The sequence below is a fragment of the Ipomoea nil genome, unplaced genomic scaffold (genome assembly GCF_001879475.1).
Source record: "Ipomoea nil cultivar Tokyo-kokei standard unplaced genomic scaffold, Asagao_1.1 scaffold2805, whole genome shotgun sequence".
Classification (NCBI taxonomy): Eukaryota; Viridiplantae; Streptophyta; class Magnoliopsida; order Solanales; family Convolvulaceae; genus Ipomoea; species Ipomoea nil.
Window position 1 is genome coordinate 3,669,276 of NW_017619233.1, and position 8,715 is coordinate 3,677,990.

Below are 8,715 nucleotides of genomic sequence, written 5' to 3' on the forward strand. Positions count from 1 at the left end.
GAGAGGTAATAATGTGATGTGGACTTGAACTCTATTTGAAACAACCATTAGAAAGTAATAATTGCACTACTTCGTTTACATAAAAAATAATTGCACTACTTCCCGTCTTCCTATGAGACTATTTCACATATTCTTATACAGACCGAGTCATGATAAAAATATACGGGTAAAAAATGTAATACTAATCATTAATAAATTATTTGTTACTTATAAAGAAAAATGTAATATTTTAAAGAAAAAATATAATACTTTTAAATTAAAATGTACTCTCTCAGTCTCATTTTATCTGTCTTACTTACTATTTCATTGGTCAAACCAACTCATTTTTTTTTCTTTGCTTATTTCTATTAACATTTTTTTTATAACTTTTAAATTTGATTTTTTGTGTTTAATAGTACTTTTAATATCATTTCTAAATATATAAATTTTACATACTAATTCTAAACTTAATATTATGAAAAATCAAATTGCAAATAATTTCAGTCAAGCCTCATTAATTGAAATCGACACATAAAATGAGACAGAGGGAGTAATATTTAGAGTTGAATAATTATGAGAACAAATGTAATAGTAATTATAGATAAATTGTTTAATTGTTACTTATGAGAAAAAGTGTAATACTTATGATGAAAATGTAATACTTTTAATTACAAATGTAATATTAAGAGTTAAAGAATTATTTATGATGAAAACTGTAATATTTATGTGAACATTGTAATATTTATGATGAAAACTGTAATACTTATGAGAAGAGGGATACACATATTGCTATTTATAAAGTAAAATGTACTCCGTAATACTTATGAAAGAAAATGTAATACTAGTAAGGGATAGATTGATTGTTACCTATGATGAAATGTCTAATACTTTGAGTTAAATTGTGTTACTCTGATTATTTAGGGTAAATTGATTGTTTCTTATATTGATATTGTACTACTTATAATTGAAATTGTAATATTTATGATTGAGACAATATACTAATAAAAAAGTATTACATGTTTGTTAAAAGTGCTACTTTTCTCTAGAAAAATATTGCAATCATTTTTGTATAATAAGGATAGGAAATACATAAAAAGTTTTATTATTATTTAAAAAAAGAGAAATACCTTATTTTAAAATTACTAATTTTAAATTAAAAGTATTAATTTTTATATACATTTGATATGTATTAGTTTTAAAAGTTGGAAAATGCTTCTTACCCGTCTTGAATTTCACTTCCTAGATTTCCCTTCTGATGTGGCTTCCACTTATTGGGTGTCATGAATTGGTTAATCCACCATTAAAAAAAATTAGTAACCAATTAACTAATAACACATCATGAATGATGGATTGGAGGGAAAAAAATACGTTTTTTTTTTTAAATAGTAACCAATTAACTAATGACACATCATGAAGGATAGATCAGAGAAAAAAAATATATGAAGGGTATCTACCCTGACTCTACTAGGTTATCAATTGAGGATTAAAATAATAACATTTCATTTGGAAGAGTCACTTCGTGCCATTAGACCACAACGTCATTAGTATCTAACATTACTCTTAAAAGTATTAGTTTTACAAAAATTTAAATAAAAATAATAGGTATTATTAAAATCTTTCCTCATAAATGATTTAAACCCAGACGTTTTTTAAAAAATAATAGGCATTATTAGAATCTTTCCTCATAAATGATCTGAACCCAGACGTGGATTTGGATTAGTTGGTTTGCACCAGACATTTTAATACTGCTAATAGAAAAATACATTTGAAGCGTCGACAGCAGGATTCGAACCTGCGCAGGCAAAGCCCAACAGATTTCGAGTCTGTCTCCTTAACCACTCGGACATATCGACGCTTGTTAACTTTGGAAGGATATTACTTTTAAATACAGATATCAGGGGACCTTTGGATAAAGAGACAGATCGAAATGCAAAAAAACATTTGAAACGTCGAAAGCAGGATTCGAACCTGCGCAGGCATAGCCCAACAGATTTCGAGTCTGTCTCCTTAACCACTCGGACATATCGACGCTTCGTTTACTTTTCAAGGATATTTACTTTAAATATGGGAGGTATGACTGTTTCTATTGTTTTTTTTGAAGGTGTGTCTATTGTTTAATTATTCACCTCATGACTAACTATGGTTATGTCAATTTTAGATGTTATAGATTACTAATGTCCTATGTGCAATTGAGAGATAAATTTAAAGGCTAAAAAAATCTTAGGACGATATTACAGGGAAAGTGTTTCAATTTTTTCTTTGTACATTTTATTTTGTCTAATTCTTCTTCATTCATGTAAGATTTGTGTACAACTGTACAATATTTTTTATGTGTTGGAATAAAGTTATACATAGTATTATTTATCTTTTTTTTTTTTTAATGCTACTGTGTTGGGGAAGTAAATATTGTTTTGGTTGTTGTTCCACTTTCGAGGGTGGAAATCCTCCAGAAAAGAAATATGAGGGAGAAACAGATTAATTAGAGTTCAGAGAGGGAAGTTTTGATTCAAAGGGTAATGCCCTGTACTTTATTTCTCATGCTCAATAAATATTGAATTTACAAATAACGGCTTCCTAATTATCCGAGATTTATTCCGCACTACTAACAACCATAAAGAAATGCAGTAGGAAATAGTCAAATGAAACAAACATGCATGCATGACTAACTAACAACAATTATTTTTATCCACAAACATAATCACGAAGCTTGACTGATGGAGTAATTAATCTTGAAATCCTCCTTTTGTTACCACCTTCTCCATGCATGCTCTTATTCGTAACATTACCCACCCCATCTAAAGGAGCCTTATCCTCAAGGCGGATATCAGGGAATGAAGCATGAAAAAGATCCCAATTCTCCCAAGTTGCTTCTGAAAGTGTAGTATGATCCCAATGGACGAGCACTTGATGTACCTTCTTACCATTTTCCTTGACAATTCCTCTGGCCAAGAATGCTGAGTGGAATTGGGAATTGATCTGCTGAAGGTGGGGGATGCAGTGGGATAGCACTAGACGGATTTGGACAGAACTTAAGAAGAGATATGTGAAACACTGGGTGAATGCGTGCAGTGTCTGGCAACAATAATTTATAAGCAACCTTCCCCACACGTGCAACTATTTGATACGGACCAAAGTAGCGTTTAGCCAATTTATGATTACGTCGCCAAGCAACAGAACTTTGGCGAAATGGTTGGAGTTTTACATAAACCCAATCACCCACGGAAAATTCCTTATCACGCCGATGATGATTAACCTGTTCTCGCATCCTCACTTGAGCCCGTTGCAAATTCAGTTTAAGATTAGCCAAAAGAGCATCACGATCTAAGAGTGCACCATCGAGAGCTTCCACAGGAGTGCCATCACTAGAGTAGCTGACTAGTGGTGGTGGGGGTCTGCCATAGACAATCTGGAAGGGGGAGAAACCGGTTGAACTATGAACACTGGTGTTGTACCAGTATTCTGCCCAAGGAAGGGTGTTGACCCATTTGGTTGGATAATCACTTACAAAGGCACACAAATACATTTGAAGGCATCGGTTGACTACTTCAGACTGCCCGTCAGTTTGGGGGTGGTAAGATGTACTCGGTTTCAGACTAGTTCCTTGTAGGCGAAAAAGCTCTTTCCAAAATAAGCTGGTAAATAAAGGATCACGATCAGAAACAATGGAGCGGGGAAACCCATGTAGTCTCACATATTCACGGACAAAGTACTCTGCCAATTTTGGAGCAGTCACACCATCTGGTAAAGCACAGAAATGCCCATATTTAGACAACCTATCAATGATAACCCAAATGACACATTTCCCACCTGATTGTGGTAATGAGGTTATGAAGTCCATGGTAATATCTTCCCAAATTTGTGAAGGAATTGGTAATGGCTGCACTAAACCTTTTGGACAAAAATTCTCTGGTTTGGTTTGCTGACAAACCGAGCATGCTTTCACATGCACCTTTGTGTCCTTACGCATCATTGGCCAATTGAAAGTAGCAGCTAGACGGGTATATGTTTTGTGCTCTCCCGAATGGCCTCCAACTAGCGAACCATGGAACAAATGCAATAACTTTTCACGCAACCCAGACTTTGAAGGGACATAAATCCTACCGTCATAATATAATATGCCATGCTTCTGAGAAAATCTCGTGTCAACTGCTTCCCCTGCATTAATAGATTTGAGAATGTCTTGCGCAAATGGGTCTATCTGCAACGCTTCTTTAACCTCAGTTAGAAATGTGGTGGTGGCAACAGTGAGACTCATCAAATTAGTTGTTGCTTCAACAGTCCATCTTGATAAAGCATCGGGACCACGGTTTTTGCACCAGCTTTGTGCTCAATGGTAAACTCGAATCCCAATAATTTAGTTAACCATCGTTGCTGCTCTGGGGTTTGAATGGTTTGGGACAAAAGTTGCTTCAAACTTTGGTGGTCGGTAACGATGGTAAATGGCCGACCTAACAAGTATGGGCGCCAACGTCGCACCGCTGCTGTAATAGCATACATTTCACGGCTATAAGCTGAGGCCGCTTGGTATCGAGGTGGTAACTTCTTACTAAAATATGATATGGGGTTATTTTCTTGCGATAGGATGGCGCCAACTGCACACCCTGAAGCATCTGTTTCCACGGTAAATGGAAGGTCGAAATTTGGGAGGCGAAGAACTGGAGTTTTAGTCATGGCTGCTTTTAGTTTATGAAAAGATTCCTCAGCAACCTCTCCCCAATCAAAACCATCTTTCTTCAATAACTCTGTCAACGGTCCTGCGATCGTAGCATATCCCCGAACAAATCGCCTATAATAGCCTGTAAGGCCAAGAAATCTCCGAACCTCGGTTACTGTCTTTGGTTTAGGCCAATCTACCACAGCTTGGATCTTTGACGGGTTTACCTGAACACCATCAGCTGATACAAAATGTCACAAATATTCAAGTTGGCATTGTCCAAAGCTACATTTAGCAAGCTTCGCGTACAACTGATTTTGGCGAAGTGTTTCAAGAACCATAGTAAGGTGTTGAATATGATCAGAAAGAGAGCGACTATACACCAAAATATCGTCTATAAACACCAAGACGAACTTACGGAGGTACGGATTGAAGATTGAGTTCATAGTAGCTTGGAATGTTGCTGGTGCATTTGAAAGGCCGAAGGGCATCACAAGAAATTCATAATGTCCCTCATGGGTTCTGAATGCGGTTTTAGGAATGTCTGGGGGATGAACACGAATTTGAAAATACCCGCTGCGCAAATCAAGCTTTGAGAATATCACTGCTCCATGTAATTCGTCAAGTAACTCATCTACCGATGGCATAGGGAATCGGTCTTTGATGGTTATGGCATTAAGAGCTCTATAATCAACGCAGAATCTCCAAGTCCCATCCTTTTTGTGGACTAATAAGACAGGTGATGAAAAGGGACTTGTTGATGGTTGGATTATTTTGTCTCGCAGCATTTCCTGGACTAGTCTCTCGATTTCATTTTTTTGGAAATAAGGATAACGATACGGTTTAACATTGACCGGGATAGAGTGGGGTAATAGAGTTATTTTATGGTTTAAAGCTCTATGTGGGGGTAGACCATTTGGTATGCTAAAAACATCGGAGTACTGAGATAAGAGAACTTGGATACCTGGTGATAGTGTGTGGTCAAGTGGGGATGACATGGGTTGCATGGTCAACATGAAGTATTCCTCTATTGCACCAGTTTGCTGCAATCTCATCAACTGGTGGTTAGTAATAGGTGAAACAGAAGGTGTTTGGCTCCCTACCAGTCTAACAGGTCTTCCTCCATGCTCAAACTCCATTGTCAAATCCTTGTGGTTTGTAATTACTTTCCCCAAACCTTCCAACCATTGGACCCCTAAGATAACATCTGCTCCTGAGAACTCCAGAATATGAAAATCAGCAACAAATTGTGCCCCCTGCATAACAAACTCCACATTATTACATGTTCCAATACTACGAATTTTTTCACCATTCCCCACTGCTACTGAGAAGCAAGAGGTTGTGTCAACCGATAAATGGAGGAAACTCGCGATCCTTGGTTGGAGATAATTATGGGAGCTACCGGTATCAATAAGAACTGTAAAGTCATGTTGTTTTATGCTTGCAATCAACCTGAAAGTGCGTGGTCCCATGGACCCAACTAGAGCATGCAAGGAAATTTCCGGTTCAATTTCGGGTTCCATCGTGGTTGGTTCACTTCCGTTCGCCTTAAAATCTTCTTCTTCAACATTGGTTGGCTCAGATGGATCATCGACCAAGAGTAATAGAAACTGTTGTGTACGGCAGCGATGTCCCGGCCTATACCGCTCATCACAATTATAGCACAACCCTTGTGCTCTTCTGCCTTGCATTTCTGAAGCAGTAAGACGTTTGATTGGTAGGGAGGTTTTATGGTTTGTGGGTGGAGGAAGTGGTAGCAGTGGTGGCTGGCCATCATGGCGTTGGTTTAGTGGTGAGTCAGGGATGGTGTTGGTTAGTTTCCAAGTGTTGGGTGTGGTAGGACGATGATATGTTGGTCTAGTGTCTCGAAGCTTGTCTTCGACTAACTTAGCCAAACTTATAGCTTCAGAAAGTGAAGAAGGTTTAAGTAAGGCCAACTCACATTGGATCGCTGGTTTAAGCCCAGAAACGAAACAATCTAACAAGGCTTCTGGGTGCAAGTTATTTACCCGGTTGCTTATGGCCTCAAATTCTGATTGATATGCACTTACTGTGGTTTTTTGGACCGATTTGAAGAGAGTAGCTCGATGATTCACATATGTTGAAGGCCCAAATCTTTGCTCAAGAGTGACCGTGAATGCCCTCCACGAGGAGAGTTGTTGGTTTCTATGCATCCACTGAAACCATGAAAGTGATTGTCCCACCATGTAAAAGCTTGCAACATCTATTTTTTGTTCCTCTGCAGTATCCCAAAGACTGAAATATTTCTCAGCTTGGAATATCCAGTCCAATGGGTTGCTCCCATCAAAGGTGGACATGTCGCAACGAGGAGGTCGTGGTTGTAACACATTTGTGTTCTGGTTCACCATGGTTTGATTGGCGCGAGCCGGTGGCGATGCAGCACCCGGAGAGGTAGACGATGACGCGGTAGGTAGTGTATTGAGATGGGTGATTCTGACCGATAAGTCTGCTATAGCGTTATTGATGGCAGTAGTAAGAGCCTGGTTTTGATCAGCCAAGGCTCGCCGGAGCTCTTCCGTCGTTCGTTGTTGGGATTCCCGGACCTGCTGTATTTGGTCTTCTAGAGCCCGCTGGCGAGTTTGTACGCCTTCATTAGCCATGATACTCTCAATGAAAGCACCAAATTGTTGGGGAAGTAAATATTGTTTTGGTTGTTGTTCCACTTTCGAGGGTGGAAATCCTCCAGAAAAGAAATATGAGGGAGAAACAGATTAATTAGAGTTCAGAGAGGGAAGTTTTGATTCAAAGGGTAATGCCCTGTACTTTATTTCTCATGCTCAATAAATATTGAATTTACAAATAACGGCTTCCTAATTATCCGAGATTTATTCGGCACTACTAACAATCATAAAGAAATGCATAACAACCATAAAGAACATAAAGAAATGCATAACAACCATAAAGAAATGCAGTAGGAAATAGTCAAATGAAACAAACAATCACGAAGCTTTGACTGATGGAGTAATTAATCTTGAAGTCCTCCTTTTGTTACCTCATTCTCCATGCATGCTCTTATTCGTAACATACTGACTTTATTACAGTGTGACTCGATCTCATTCGTAACATACTGACTTTATTACAGTGTGACTCGATCTCGTGACCTCCCATATGGGAGAAGTCACTACATGCCATTTGAGCAAAGGGTGCTTGGTAAATTATTTATCTTTACTATTACAAATTTGTCAAATAATTTCCTACACTTTTCTTTTTATTACAAAGGAATGGGTACACCCATACAAACTATGCCTACAATGCGGCTCGAAACCTAGACCTCCCACATAGGGGAGCAATCCGATACCAGTGGACCACAAGCCACTTGGTATTTCCTATACTTTTCATTGTATCTTCAAAAATATTTCGTCAAATTAAAAATGGTTATTACGCTCTAAAAAAAAAAAAAAAAGACATTATTATTGTATTCTGGGAACAACAAGTATTTTTATATTTCTTAAATATTGTTAAATTGTCATTAGACATCTATTTCAAAATTTATTTTAATATTCAAGTTTTGATTTTGGATGTCAATGCTCATAATGGTTGAATATGGATATTTGATTGTTTTTTCATACTTTTAATATGATGGTTTTTATGTGTATACTCACCTCTACGCTCTAGTACATAATATTAAGTTTAATTATGGAATTTAAATTTATGACATTCTGATTTACAAATTATAACATGGCATACTATTTTGATATTGTTAAAATTTGAAAATTTAGTCTATCCCTCGTAAAGTAAATTTTATGCATCAAAACCTTTTGCATTGGATCTACAACTTGTAACACCATATTAATTAGAGACGAAAATTACACTTGCATTATGACTCAAATGCTAAAATTACAACTTTTCTTATCTGTTATGATTAATTATACATAATATAATTTATTTTAGTCCACATATATTTTTTTATATACTTTGTATAATTAATTATGGTAAAATAAGATCATAAATTAACTACAGAGATTTTGAATCAACATATAGTTTAGTAGTAGTTTTAGATAGAAAATCAAATTATTTACTCTACATATATTTTTAAATAATTTGTTTTCAAAAAAAATAAT

General features: G+C 36.5%; 2 non-coding genes across 2 annotated transcripts; both read right to left on the reverse strand.

Annotated features, from left to right (window-relative positions):
• Positions 1-1,750: 1,750 nt before the first annotated feature.
• On the reverse strand, positions 1,751-1,832 carry TRNAS-CGA. Its single transcript has one exon. It is a non-coding gene; the product is annotated as a tRNA-Ser (tRNA).
• A 94-nt stretch (positions 1,833-1,926) lies between these two features.
• TRNAS-CGA lies at positions 1,927-2,008 on the reverse strand. The gene has a single exon. It is a non-coding gene; the product is annotated as a tRNA-Ser (tRNA).
• Between the last annotated feature and the right edge of the window lie 6,707 nt (positions 2,009-8,715).